This window comes from Triticum urartu, chromosome 5 (assembly GCF_003073215.2).
Source record: "Triticum urartu cultivar G1812 chromosome 5, Tu2.1, whole genome shotgun sequence".
NCBI classification, from domain to species: Eukaryota; Viridiplantae; Streptophyta; class Magnoliopsida; order Poales; family Poaceae; genus Triticum; species Triticum urartu.
The window spans coordinates 448,162,451-448,177,801 of NC_053026.1; positions in this window are offsets into that span (position 1 = coordinate 448,162,451).

Below are 15,351 nucleotides of genomic sequence, written 5' to 3' on the forward strand. Positions count from 1 at the left end.
CGATCTGATTTAATCTAGACCGTATAATGAAGATCTAACGGAAGAGAGTGGCTCCGGTGCTCACCGCAGTGGAGGTGGACTCCGACGAGGTCGTCGGTGGCGGTGTCGACTCAAGGATGATGCAGGCGAGGCTTCCGGTTGTCCTCAGCGACGGGGAAGACCACTGGGCGATGCGGAAGACGACGAAGACCTCGTTGGTAGTCGGCAGTGAACTCGGGGACGATGGTCTCGAGCGGGGAGACATCGACGGCGACGGTGGTGTGCGGTGTGGGTGCGGGGATGGTGTTCTGGTGGATGTTGGACTCGGGCGCGAGCGTGAGGAGGGGTAGGCGAGCAAGGCGGAGCGAGGCGTGGTGTCGAACGGCGGCGAGAGTGGCCGTAGCGAGCTCGGTGGCGGCAATGGCGCGGTGGCGGAGGCGGAGCTCCGGCGAGCGATTTCGGCGTGAACAAAGGGGTTTGGGGCGGCTTTAGGGGCGGAGACGGACGAGGGGAGGGGTATTTATAGGGAAGGGTCGACTTGGAGGAGGGGGCAGATCATGGATGTGATCCCGAGGATCACGGGATACGGCGGCGGCGCGGGCGTTGCTCCAGACGGGCATGCCGTGGGCGAGAGGTAAGGGAAAGGGTGGGGCCCGGTGGTCAGCGGCACAGTGCGAGCGAGAGGCGAGCGGGCGACCGGGGCGGAGCGGGCGACCGGGGCGAAGCAGCTGTGTGGGCGATGGCCGTGGGGAGGTCTGTCCATGGGCGGCCTGCTGGCCTAGTGGGCGGGACGCTTAGCGTTAGGTTGCTAGGGGTTTTCTTCTTTTCTTTTTTTCGAGACAACAGACATAATGATAAGAATAAAATGATTATACTACTTAATATTCATATCGTAAGATTTCCTAAGATACATGAACATATTTCATGTACATATAAGATACACAACTCACAAAAGTCAAACAATGCTGTAAAGTCAAACAGTGCTGCTGTTGCAATAAAACCCAATAAAAACATTTTTTTAAATACCAAAATGATTTCAAATTTACTTTCCTCCAATTTTATATTTTAGGGAATCATTTTACCCGAATTTCCAAATAATTTATTTTTGGAGAAAAATAATTTGAATAAAACCCAAATAACTCCTAAATGGTTTTGAATTTGAATTTCAAACCACTTCCAACTCTATTTCATAATTTGAAGAAAGTCATTTTATCTTCTCTCGTGAGAAATCATTGAGTTGCATAAAGTTTCCGAATTTGAAATATTTCCAAATGGAATTCAAATCTTTTTCAAAACCCTTTTCATTTATTTCAATGGAAGAAGTCATATCATCTCCACTCTAGGGTTTTTGTGATGAAATGAATTTGAATTCATGGAGATCATAAATGCAAGGTGAAAGTTTGGGAAAGTCATTTCATTCCCTCTCATTCAACTTTCAAAAAAAATTCAAATTGCACTCAATTTCACTCAATCATTCAGACAACAATCAAACAAACAATCAGAACTATTTATTTAATATAACATTCCAAAATTTAGAATTTTGGGATGTTACAGGTTTTCTATGTGAAGAGAAACAGGCAATCCAAACTTCAAATGATATAAGTAAGCACATGAAGCATTCTATAAAGCCACACTCAAAAGATATAACTGAAGTGCAATGAGATTTCTATAAATCAACCATGGACTATCTCATACCAGCATGGTGCATAAAATAAAAATAAAAACTAAATGCAAAAGACGCTCCAAGATTTGCACATATCACGTGAACGAAACAAATCTGAAAACATACCGATACTTGTTGAAGAAAGATGGGATGCCTTCTGGGGCATCCCCAAGCTTAGACGCTTGAGTCTCCTTGAATATTTACTTGGGGTGCCTTGGGTATCCCCAAGCTTGAGCTCTTGCCTCTCCTCCTCCTCCTCGATCTTCGAACACTTCATCCACACAAAACTCAACAGAAAGCTCGGTAAGATCCGTTAGTATAATAAAGCAAATCACTACTCTAAGTACTGTTGCAAACCAATTAATATTTTTTTTGCATTGTAGCTATTGTAATATAACTTTTCCATAGCTTATACTACCGATAAAAATCGATAGTTTCATCAAAACAAGCAAAACAATGCATCAAAAACAGAATCTGTCTTAAACAGGACAATCTGTAATAATATGAACATTCACCATACCTCTGGTACTCCGCAAATTCTGAAAAAATAGGAAAAATAAACATTTTGTATATCAAGACTGTGCAAAAGGTTCTAGAAGCTTTCGGCATTCCAGTAAAAAAATGTAAAATCACGCACTACAGCCAAAGTTTCTGTTTTGCACCGCACAAACCAACAAGCAATCTAAACGTCCTAAAGGCAAATCTTGGCACATTATTTTTATAATACAATGGAATTGTACAAGGGGATAATTATTTTTGTGAGAATATTCATGAAAAATTCTACATTGTTTCCATGAGCATGTACACAAGTGTTCATGGTCGACCCTCACTTCTCTAATGCATAACTTCCAATCGCTTCTCTTTTTTGTGAAAAGGTTTTTAAGTTCCCCTCTATATTTTTGTCGTTTTTAAACTTTATGAAAGCACTCAACAGAAATAAATGACTCTCTAAAACTTCCGGGTTGTCTCCCTGGCAGCGCTTTCTGTAAAGCCATTAAGCTAGGCATAACGTGCTCAAGTAATGGATCCACCTGGATCCCAAGGTATATCAAAGCCAATTTTAATTAACAATGATTTGGCATTTAGTAATGAGCACAAAGAAACATATATCAAGTAATGACAAAGTCTAACTCTCTTCCTATGCATCGGCATGTCATACAAGAACAATTCATGCACATTAAGTAAAGGCCAATACATAGCATAATTAGTTTCTTGCAATTTTTTCGTGTTGGAAACATAGAGAGGTGGAGATATAGTTCCTCTCTCATAATAATTGCAAGTAGGAGCAGCAAGCACATGCATATTATATTCATCAAAATCATCATGTGCAACAGTAAAAGGCAACCCATCAATACAATCCTTAACAAGAGCAAGCTTCTCCGATATAGTGTAGTTGGGAGAATTCAAAAAGATAATAGGACTATCATGTGTGGGTGCAATAGCAACAATTTCATTCTTAACATAAGGAACTATAGCAAGTTCATCTCCATAAGCATCATTCATATTGGCATCGTGGCCACAAGCATAGCAAGCATCATCAAAAAGGGATATTTCAAATGAATCAATGGGATCATAGCATTTATCATGGCATTCATCCGTCGGTAAGAACGAACGGAAATTAAACAATGTATGTGTTGAAGAGTTACTCTCACTAGAAGGTGGGCACGGGTGATCAATCTGGTCTTCCTCCATTTGTTCTTTGCTCTCCTCATCATCTTTTTCATCCAATGAGCTCATAGTTTCATTAATTCCTTCTTCCATAGACTCCTGCAAAATATTAGTCTCTTCTTGGATAGCGGAGGAGTCCTCAATATATGGTTTAACATAGGCATTAGAAGCATAATTATCATAACAATATTTAAGTATGGCAAAATTTTCAGATTTGTAAAGAGTCGCATCATACTTTTCAATCAAAGAAGCAATTTCATCAGCACCCTTAAAAGCAACAAATTCTACAATTTGTCGATATCAAAGTAATTATAAACACCATTGGCATAAGAAGATACGATTCCGTTATCAATAAACTCACATTGGTAGGGAAGGTGTTTCTTAGGGTCTTCAGAACAACAATTAAAATCATATAATTCACATAACTTCCAAGCATAGCATTGCATAGTATTAATTTGATGCTGTAAAAGTTTCCCTTTTTCAGATAAACGATGTCGCACAAAACAAGCATGCTCATCTAATGATTTCCCTCAACTAAGTTAGTTCGGTTTTCAGCACGAGCACAAATGGATCGAAGATGATCCAAGTAGAAAGCTTCAGTAGTATGATGTATTTTGGGTGGTTCTTCAACCATTGGTTTAGCAGGTACAACTAATTTTTTTGGTAGTTTGCATTAGAAAACAAGAGCACAAAATAAAAATTACTTAGTGATAAAACAAACAAGCACACACGAGAATATTCACCCCACACTATTGCTCCCCGGCAATGGCGCCAGAAAAAGGTCTTGATAACCCACAAGTATAGGGGATCGTTTGTAGCCTTTTTCGATAAATAAGAGTGTCGAACTCAACGAGGAGCTAAAGGAAGAACAAATATTCCCTCAAGTTCTATCGACCACTGATACGACTCTACACACACTTGACTTTGGCTTTACCGAAAACAAGTATGAAACTATTTTGCAAGGATAAAACTACGAGTACTTTGCGGGAATAAAACTACGGATAAATTGCAAGGTAATGAAAGTGGAAAGTTTTTGTCAATAAGAACGTTATTTGTCCCTGGGCAATCGATAACAAGTATCCGTAATCATTCTTGCAACTTTATATGAGGGAGAGGCATGCGCTAACATACTTTCTCTACTTGGATCATATGCACTTATGATTGGAACTCTACCGAGCGTCTGCAACTACTAAAGATCATTAAGGTCATGAAACCCAACCATAGCATTAAGTATCAAGTCCTCTTTACTCCCATACGCCATAGCCCACCTATCCGCATTTAAGTTTATGTCACTCTCGCAATGATCATATGCACTTATGATTGGAACTCTAGCAAGCGTCCGCAACTACTAAAGATCATTAAGGTCGTGAAACCCAACCATAGCATTAAGTATCAAGTCCTCTTTACTCCCATACGCCATAGCCCACCTATCCGCGTTTAAGTTTCTGTCACTCTCGCAACACTGACAATAAGCAAACCATGAACATATTGCAACACCATACAGCGAGGGCCCCTCATGTTTGCATGAGACGGAGGGCACCGTAGGACAGCACCGTAAATAAAATATACAATCATACCAACCAAGATCATGATTAACCCACAGCACAAAATGGATCTACTCAAACATCATAGGATAACCATAGATCATTGGGAAATAATATATGGAGTTGAGCACCATGTTTAAGTAGAGATTACAGCGGGGGAAGAGGTGTTACACCGCTGCATAGAGGAGGAGAAAGTTGGTGTTGATGGTAGCAAGATTGTTGATGTAGATCGCCGTCCCGATCGTTGCCCCCGGTGGCACTCCGGCATCACCGGAAGAGAGGGGGAGAGAGCCCTCCTTCTTCTTCTTCCTTGGCCTCCCCCTAGATGGGAGGAGGGATCCCCCTCTGGCCCATGGTCTCCATGGCATGGGAGGGGCGAGAGCCCCTCCGAGATTGGATCTGTCTCTCTGTTCTCTTCTGTTTCGCGTTCCCCAGATCTGGCCCTTCAAGGTTTCTTTCCTGAAGATCCGTAACTCCGATTGCGCTGAAATTTTTACACGGTTTTTTCCATAAATTATCTTTCTTGCGCCAGAAGAAGGGCCCCAACCAACCTTCGAGGAGGGCACAAGACACCTAGGCACGCCAGGTGGTGCTTGATGCGCCCTGGTGGGTTGTGGGCTCTGTGGGGCCCCATTTGCGTTGATTCCACCTCCTAAAAATCACATATATTCCAAAATAATTCTCCGTAAATTTTTATCGTGTTTGGACTTCGTTTGATATGGATTTTCCGTGATGCAAAAACATGCAACAGACAGGAATTGGCACTGGGCACTAGGTAAGCAAGTTAGTCCAAATAAATCATATAAAAGTTGCCAAAAGTATGTGAAAAATGAATAATATTTGCATGAAACAATCAAAAATTATAGATATGACGGAGACGTATCAATCTCATACAACAATTTAGATCTCATCATGTCTTGACCATATCACATCACAACATGCCCTACAAAAACAAGTTAGACGTTCTCTACTTTGTTGTTGCATGTTTTACGTGGCTGCTACGGGCTTCTAGCAAGAACCGTTCTTACCTACGCATCAAAACCACAACGATTTTTGGTCAAGTGTGTTGTTTTATCCTTCAACAAGGACTAGGCGTAGTCACACTCGATTCAACTAAAGATGGAGAAACAGACACCCACTAGCCACCTATGTGTGAAGCACATCAATAGAACCAGTCTCATGAACGCGGTCATGTAATGTCGGTCTGGGCCTCTTCATACAACAATACCACCAAATCAAAGTATGACATGCTGGTAAGCAGTATGACTATTATCGCCCACAACTCTTTGTGTTCTACTCGTGCATATAACATCCATGCATAGACATGGCTCGGATGCCACTGTTGGGGAACGCAGTATTTCAAAAAAATTCCTACGATCACGCAAGATCTATCTAGGAGATGCATAGCAACGAGAGGGGATAGTGTGTCTACGTACCCTCGTAGACCGAAAGCGGAAGCGTTTAGTAACACGGTTGATGTAGTCGAACGTCTTCACGATCCAACCGATCAAGTACCGAACGCACGTCACCTCCGTGATCTGCACACGTTCAGCTTGGTGACGTCCCTCGTACTCTTGATCCAGCTGAGGCTGAGGGTGAGTTATGTCAGAACGACGACGTGTTGACGGTGATGATGAATTTACCGATGCAGGGCTTCGCCTAAGCACTACGACAATATGACCGAGGTGGAAAACTGTGGACGGGGTACCGCACACGGCTAAAGATCAACTTGTGTGTCTTTGGGGTGCCCCCTGCCTCCGTATATAAAGGGGGGAGAGGGAGAGGCAGCCGTCCCTAGGAGGGCGCGCCAAGGTGTGGAGTCCTACTAGGACTCCCTAGTCCTAGTAGGGTTCCACCCCCCACACGGAGTAGGAAAGGGGGAAGAGATAAGGAGAAGGAAAGGGGGGCCGGACCGCCTCTCCTAGTCCTTATCGGTCTCCTGCCCAAGGGGAGTGCACCAGCCCCTTGTGGGCTGGTGTGCTTCCCTCTTATGGCCCATAAGGCCCATAACTTCTCCCGGGGGGTTCCGGTAACCACCTGGTACTCCGGAAAAATGCCTGAACCACTCAGAACCATTCCGATGTCCAAATGCAACCTTCCAATATATGAATCTTTACCTCTTGACCATTTAGAGACTCCTCATCATGTCTGTGATCTCATCCGGGACTCCGAACAAGCTTCGGTCATCAAATCACATAACAGATAATACAAATCGTCATTGAACGTTAAGCGTGCGGACCCTACGGGTTCGAGAACTATGTAGACATGACCGAGATACATCTTTGGACAATAACGAATAGAGGAACCTGGATGCTCATATTGGCTCCTACATATTCTACGAAGATCTTTATCGGTCAAACCTCATAACAACGTACGTTGTTCCCTTTGTCATCGGTATGTTACTTGCCTGAGATTCGATCGTCGGTATCATCATACCTAGTTCAATATCGTTACCGGCAAGTCTCTTTACTCGTTCTGTAATGCATCATCCTATGACTAACTCATTAGTTACATTGCTTGCAAGGCTTATAGTGATGTGCATTATCGGGAGGGCCTAGAGATACCTCTCCGACATTCGGAGTGACAAATCCTAATCTCGATCTATGCCAACTCAACAAACACCATCAGAGACACCTGTATAGCATATTTATAATCACCAAGTTACGTTGTGACGTTTGATAGCACACTAAGTGTTCCTGCGGTATTCGGGAGTTGCATAATCTCATAGTCATAGGAACATGTATAAGTCATGAAGAAAGCAATAGCAATAAACTCAACGATCATAGTGCTAAGCTAACGGATGGGTCTTGTCCATCATACCATTCTCCTAATGATGTGACCCCATTCATCATATGACAACACATGTCTATGCTTAGGAAACTTAAACATCTTTGATTAACGAGCCAATCTAGTAGAGGCATACTAGGGACACTTTGTTTTGTCTACGTATTCACACATGTATCAAGTTTCCGGTTAATACAATTCTAGCATGAATAATAAACATTTATCATGATATAAGGAAATATAAATAACAACTTTATTATTGCCTCTAGGGCATATTTCCTTCAAATATGTCCAAAACCTAAAGTCAAACTCGGCCCCATCGATTTGATTCATCCGATGCCACCGAGTTCACTTGACATAGCCACAGCCAGAAACCCTAATTAGTTCGGTCTCACCGATGGGATCTCAGTCTCACCGAGATGGGCTTGCAAACTCTCTATTGCTTGTTACAACTATTTCGGTCTCACCGAAATATGCAGTCAGCCCCACTGAGTTTGCTTGACCAACTCTCTGTTTGCTTACTACTAAAATCGATCTCACCGAGTTTGCGTAATCGGTCAAGCCGAGATGAGGTTTTACCCTAACCCTAGCACATCGGCCCCACCGAGTTGATAATGTCAGTCCCATCGAAAAGCCTAACGTTCACATTTCGAACTGAATCGGTCTCACCTAGTTCATATTTTCGGTCTGACCGAGTTGGCTCAAATGTGTGTAATGGTTAGATTTTGTGTGGAGGCTATATATACCTCTCCACCCTAATCTCCATTCATGAGAGAGCCATCAGAACGTGCCTACAATTCCACTACTCATTTTCTAAGAGAGAACCACCTACTCATGTGCTGAGACCAAGACATTCCAATTCAACCACATGAATCTTGATCTCTAACCTTCCCCAAGTTGCTTTCCATTGAAATCATCTTTCCACCATAGCCAAATTTGTGAGAGAGAGTTGAGTGTTCGGGAGACTATCATTTGAAGCACAAGAGCAATGAGTTCATCATCAACACACCATCTATTACCTTTTGGAGCGTGGTGTCTCCTAGATTGGTTAGGTGTCACTTGGGAGCCTCCATCAAGATTGTGGAGTTGAACCAAGGAGTTTGTAAGGGCAAGGAGATCGCCTACTTCGTGAAGATCTACCCAAGTGAGGCAAGTCCTTCGTGGGTGATGGCCATGGTGGGATAGACAAGGTTGCTTCTTCATGGACCCTTTGTGGGTGGAGCCCTCCGTGGACTCGCGCAACCGTTGCCCTTCGTGGGTTGAAGTCTCCACTAATGTGGATGTAGCGACCCGACCTCAAACGGTCAAGTCTCTGTGCTTCAGTGTCATCCCTGGATCAGTAATGTTGACACACAGTACTCGAAGGATTTATAACAGAGTAGTAATCACACACTTATTACATCAAATGTCTCAAAAGAGAACCTTTTACAATAAATATGGCTTAAGGCCATCTAATACGATAACAGCGGAAGGCTTGGAAGATAAAGTGAGTCCATCAACTCCAACGGCATAGCTGAGCTGCACGGCAATGACCTAACGAACCTTACTCCTCGTCTGAAAAGTCTGCAACATAATTAGTTTGTACACTCTGCGAAGGTTTGTGCACTTTTCCCCACAAGACTCGATCACCTCCGTTGGATTTCTCGCACTACTTGGTGTTTGAGAAATGGATGACCGAGACACAGTCTTTTAGAAGCATTAACTCTCTACTCCGGATAGACTATACCACCTACAACCCACTACCTGCTAGTCTACCTCTTCAAGAGCTTCACGCAACTTACTCAACTATGCTAGAGCCCATAATAGCTTGTGGGTGCACACGGAAGTTTCTAGCATGAAATATCTTAGTTCCCTTTGAGCCTGGGTGGCGGACCTTAGGATTATCACACGGGTACTCCAGGATATCCTAGGACAACATTGGATTCTCCAGGTGCCCGACAAGCAATCCACCCAAATGTGTATGAAAGTTACCACCTTAAGTTGAACCATTAATTAACAATCTCACATCTGTCATGGTTTCACTCAAACCCAATCCACGTCTACGAGCATAGCATAGCAATATAAGCAATACGTAGAAGTAACTCCCAAGGGTTTGATAATAACAGGGCAATAGGTTCTACCTCATCAACTACTTCCCAATCCCACATGTTATCAAGTCCTAACCATGCAATGTTTGAGGGTTGAAACTAATGCATAAAAACTGGGTGATAAAGGGCTATGATCAAAGTGTTACTTGCCTTGCTGATGATCCGCAAAACCTAGAGACTCGATGTAGCACGCTTCGCACTCCGGGTACTCTATCGCAATCAAACAAGCATATAATAAGCAATCAAACAAGGGCACGGGTAAAACTCAAATAAGATATCTAACCAGAAAGTTCAACTTAAGAACTCCGGTTTGCAAAAAGAATCAAATCAAACGGAGCAACGATACTCCAACTGCGAAAGAAACAAGATCCGATTAATAATCTGGACTAAAGTCAAATTTTACTGTATCAAAATCTTGTTCAAGTTGGTTAAATGGAAAGAGGGTTTCGAGACGAAACTCCAGGCGCTTGAATCGCCTGATTCCGATAAACGAGCGAAAATTTATACTAAAACGAAAATCGGATTAGAAATCACGATCGAAAATAATCGCGGAAAATCCGAGAAAAAGAAAAACTGACGAACAGGCTAACGAACGGTCATTCGCTGTCTGCGGCTAAACGGTGAAAACCGTTCGTTAAAACGAACGTAAAAACGGGCGTTCGCTAAATAACTAAACCGAAAATAAACCGAACCAGATCTAATAAAAAACGGATCTAGGGTTTCGAAAAAAACAAATAGTTTTCTCACAAAAACCGAGGCGGCTACCTCGGGTCCGGCGAGGTCCGGCGACTCCGGCGTGGCGGCGGCGCGGCGCGGGGCGGCGACAGGCGGCTAGGGGTAGGGTTTCAGGGCGAGGCGAGACTGGGCTGGCTCGGGTGCGGCTTATAAGAGGGCCGGCCCGAGGTCTCCTGGCCGGGTACGGCCCGAAGTCGGTTTGACTTTTTTTAAATAATTCCGACGTGCAGAAAAAGAAAGAAAAGAAATACTAAACGGGCTCCAAAAATTCCGAAATAAATTTTCCCCGTCCTCTAAAAATAAGCCGGACAAGGTGAACATTTATTTGGGCCTAAAATGCAATTTTGAAAAAACACATATTTTCCTAATTCAAATAAAATAGCGATAAAACTCCGAATAAAAATCTTATTTGATTTTAATATTAAATCTTTGATATTTCTCTATTTTGAGGAAGTCATTTTATCCTATCTCTTTTATTTTTATAAAAGAAATAATCGAAGAGAAAATAATTAAATCAAAGATCCTCTTTCCAAAATTCGAGAAAACTCGAATATGAAAATAATGAAATCCCCAACTCTCTCCGTAGGTCCTTGAATTGCGTAGAATTTCTAGGATCAAGCCAAAATGCAATAAAATATGATATGCAAATGATGGTCTAATGTATAACATTCCAGATTGAAAATTTGGGATGTTATAAACCTACCCCCCTTAAGATGAATCTCGCCCTCGAGATACGGGTTGGCTAGAAAATAGGTGTGGGTGGTCTTTGCGGAGATCATCCTGTCATTCCTAGGTGCATCTTCCTCGGTATGGTGGCTCCACTGAACTTTGCAAAAATCAATAACCTTGCTGCGGGTAACTCGGCTGGCAAACTCGAGGATCCTGACTGGCTTCTCCTCATAGGTCAAATCATTGTCCAACTGAATCGCTCCCAGCGGTACTGTATCTCTCAGAGGAATGTCGGCCATCTCTGCGTGGCACTTCTTCAACTGAGAAACGTGGAACACATCATGAACTCCTGACAATCCTTCGGATAATTCCAGCTTATAAGCAACTTCCCCCGTACGTTCCAAAACTCTGTATGGTCCCACAAAGCGTGGCGCTAACTTTCCCTTAACTCCAAAGTGCTTAACTCCTCGGAGTGGTGATACCCGAAGATACACTCTGTCTCCGATTTCATAGACTACCTCCTTGCGTTTTGAATCGACATAACTCTTATGTCAGGACTGAGCTACCTTCAGTCTATCTCTAATCAATTTAACCTTCTCTTCTGATTCCTTAATCAAATCTGGTCCAAATAACTGACGGTCTCCAACTTCATCTCACAACAACGGTGTCCTGCACCTCCTTCTGTACAAAGCTTCGAAAGGTGCCATCTTCAAACTGGCCTGGTAACTGTTGTTGTATGAAAACTCTGCGTAGGGCAAGTTGTCATCCCAACTAGATCCATAATCTAGTGCACAAGCTCTCAGCATATCCTCCAGAATCTGGTTGACTCTCTCTGTCTGTCCATCTGTTTGCAGGTGAAAAGCTGTACTGAACTCCAGTCTGGTTTCCAAAGTTTCATGCAACTGATTCCAAAACTTTGAGGTAAACTGGGTTCCTCTATCTGATACAATCGTTCTCGGAACTCCATGCAAACATACGATCCTGGTCATGTATATCTTTGCCAACTTGGCACTTGTATAGGTGGTTTTCACTGGGATAAAGTGAGCTACTTTGGTCAAGCGATCAACTACTACCCATATAGAATCATATCCTGATTTGGTCCTGGGCAATCCAGTGATGAAATCCATGCCAAGCTTATCCCACTTCCATTCGGGTATCGGCATAGGTAGTAACAATCCGGCTGGCTTTTGATGTTCTGCCTTCACTCTCTGACATACATCACATATGGCTGCATACTTGGCAATATCCTTCTTCATACCAGTCCACCAGAAATGTTCCTTTAAATCCACATACATCTTGGTGTTTCCGGGGTGTATCGAGTAGGGTGAGTCATGAGCCTCTTGAAGTATTAACTTCCTAATCTCTGGATTATTAGTCACATAAACACGGTCCTCAAACCACAAGGTGTCATGTTCATTCTCACGAAAACCTTTGGCCTTTCCTTTGCTTATTCTCTCTTTTATCTCAGCGATCTCTTTGTCATCCTTCTAGGATTCTCGAATCTTTCGTAACAATGTAGACTGAACTTCCATTGTTGCAACAAAACCTCTAGGGACAATCTCCAATCGAAGTTCCCTGAGATCCTCTGCCAACTCCTTTGGCAATCCTGCGCTTATGAGTGTGTTGGCATAACTCTTCCGGCTCAAAGTGTCTGCTACGACGTTGGCCTTGCCTGGATGATAGTGAAGCTTCATGTCATAATCCTTTATAAGCTCCAACCATCTCCTCTGCCTAAGATTCAGCTCCTTCTGTGTGAAAATGTACTTCAAACTCTTATGGTCAGTGTATACATCGCAATGGTTTCCAATAAGATAATGTCTCCAAGTCTTCAACGCATGCACTACGGCAGCCAACTCCAAGTCATGCATAGCATAATTTAACTCATGCGGTTTCAGTTGTTGCGAGGTATACGAAACAACTCTTCCGTCCTGCATTAGTACTCCTCCAAGTCCTAAGCGAGAGGCGTCGCAATACACTTGGAAAATCCTTGCGTATATCCGGCAGAATCAGTATTGGGGCTGTAGTCAGACGTTTCTTTAACTCCTAAAAACTCGCTTCACATTCTTCCGTCCATTTAAATTTGATATCCTTCTTCAATAGCTCTGTCATTGGCTTCGCAATCTTGGAAAAATTCTCAATGAATCTCCGGTAGTATCCTGCGAGTCCAAGAAAACTGCGGATCTCGCTAACTGAAGTGGGTGCCAACCATTCAGTGACTGACTGAACCTTGGTGGGGTCTACTGCTATACCTTCTCCTGATATAACATGTCCAAGAAATCCAACTTCTTTCAACCAGAACTCACATTTGTTGAACTTGGCATACAACTGATGTTCCCTGAGTTTCTCGAGAACTAAACGCAAATGCTCTTTGTGCTCCTCTTCATTCTTAGAGTATACCATTATATCATCAATGAACACCACAACAAACTTATACAAATATTCCATGAACACCTTGTTCATCATGCTCATAAAATAGGCAGGGGCGTTAGTCAGTCCAAATGACATGACCGTATACTCATATAACTCGTACCTTGTGGTAAATGCGGTTTTAGGTATATCCTTTTCCCGGATCTTTAGCTGGTGATATCCTGATCGCAGATTGATCTTCGAAAACACCTTAGCTCCTTGCAACTGGTCAAACAGATCATTGATCATCGGCAGTGGGTATTTGTTCTTGATCGTCACCTCATTCAATGCACAATAATCAACAACCATCCTTGGAGACTTATCCTTCTTCTCAACCAAAAGCACTGGGGCTCCCCATGGTGATGAACTCCGTCGGATGTAACCTTTCTCCAATAACTCCTTGATCTATTTCTTAATCTCCTCCAGATCATTTGCGGGCATCCGGTAGGGTCTCTTTGATATTGGCCCGGTACCTGGCAATAGCTCTATCGAAAACTCGATGTCTCGATCCGGTGGCATGCCTGGTAACTCCTCTGGAAAAACATCTGGGTAATCCTTCACTACAGTCACTTCCTCCTGAACAACTGCCGTGAGGGTATTTACTTGGCTACTCCTAGGCGCATGTCTAGATACATACTTGATCCTTTTTCCCTCCGTGGTGGTGACACAAATTGATTTACTAGCACAGTCAATGCTTCGTCCATACTTTGACATTCAGTCCATGCCTAATATCACATCCAATCCTTGTGACTCCAAAATTATTAGGTTGGACGGAAAAACATGGCTACCAATGGTTAGAGGTATCTGGTCACACCATCGGCTGGCCATATATTCTGCTCCAGGTGAACTTACTAACATAGGGGTCCTAAGGGTTTGGGTTGGTAGTTTAAACTTATCCACAAATCCCCTTGATATGTATGAATGCGATGCACCAGTATCAAAAAGAACAAGGGCGGTAAAAGACTTAACCAAAAACTTATCGATAACTGTGTTTGGCTACCCTTCAACCTCCTCCACGTTAACGTGGTTCACTTGTCCTTTGTTGAATGAATTAGGTTTATTCCCAGTGCTCCCATTACCGTTTCCATTCTTCTCTTCAGAGCCCTCCGTGGCATAGTGTCCAGTCTTCCCGTACTTGAAGCAAGTAATGTGACTTAGGTCTCTCTTGGCGGGTGTGGCTGAATTGGTGTGAGTCTAATTGTTGCTAGTTTCGTTCCCAGTCCCATTCTTGGAACCATTATGGTTATGTGAACTTCCTCCATTATGGTTATGACCTCCATGGTTATGAACAAGTCCTCCCGAGTTCGGGGTTAGACGAGGCTTCTGCTGAGCTCCTAAGTTGTACCTTACTTGTCCATAATTCCTTTTGCGGCTCTCAATTTGCTGTTGCTTCCCTTCAATCATAAGAGCCTTGTCTACCAACTCCTGGTAGTTGTTAAATGTTGCCACCATCAACTGCATGCTCATCTCATCGTTCAGCCCTTCCATAAACTTCTCCTGCTTCGCGGCATCTGTGGCCACATCGTCAGGGTCATAACGAGACATTTTACTAAATTCATCCACGTACTGCCCCACAGTACGGTTCCCTTGGCGCAAGTTGCGAAACTCTCGCTTCTTCATTCTCATAGCTCCTGTTGAGACATGGGAGGTGCGGAATGCTTGCTGAAACTAATCCCATGTAACAATGGCTATAGGATAGGTGACTATGTAATTCTCCCACCATGAGGCTGCTGGTCCATCCAACTGATGTGCGGCAAAACGCACCTTCTCAGCATTTGTACAACTTGCAGTGGTTAACTCCCTTCCAATCCTGCGG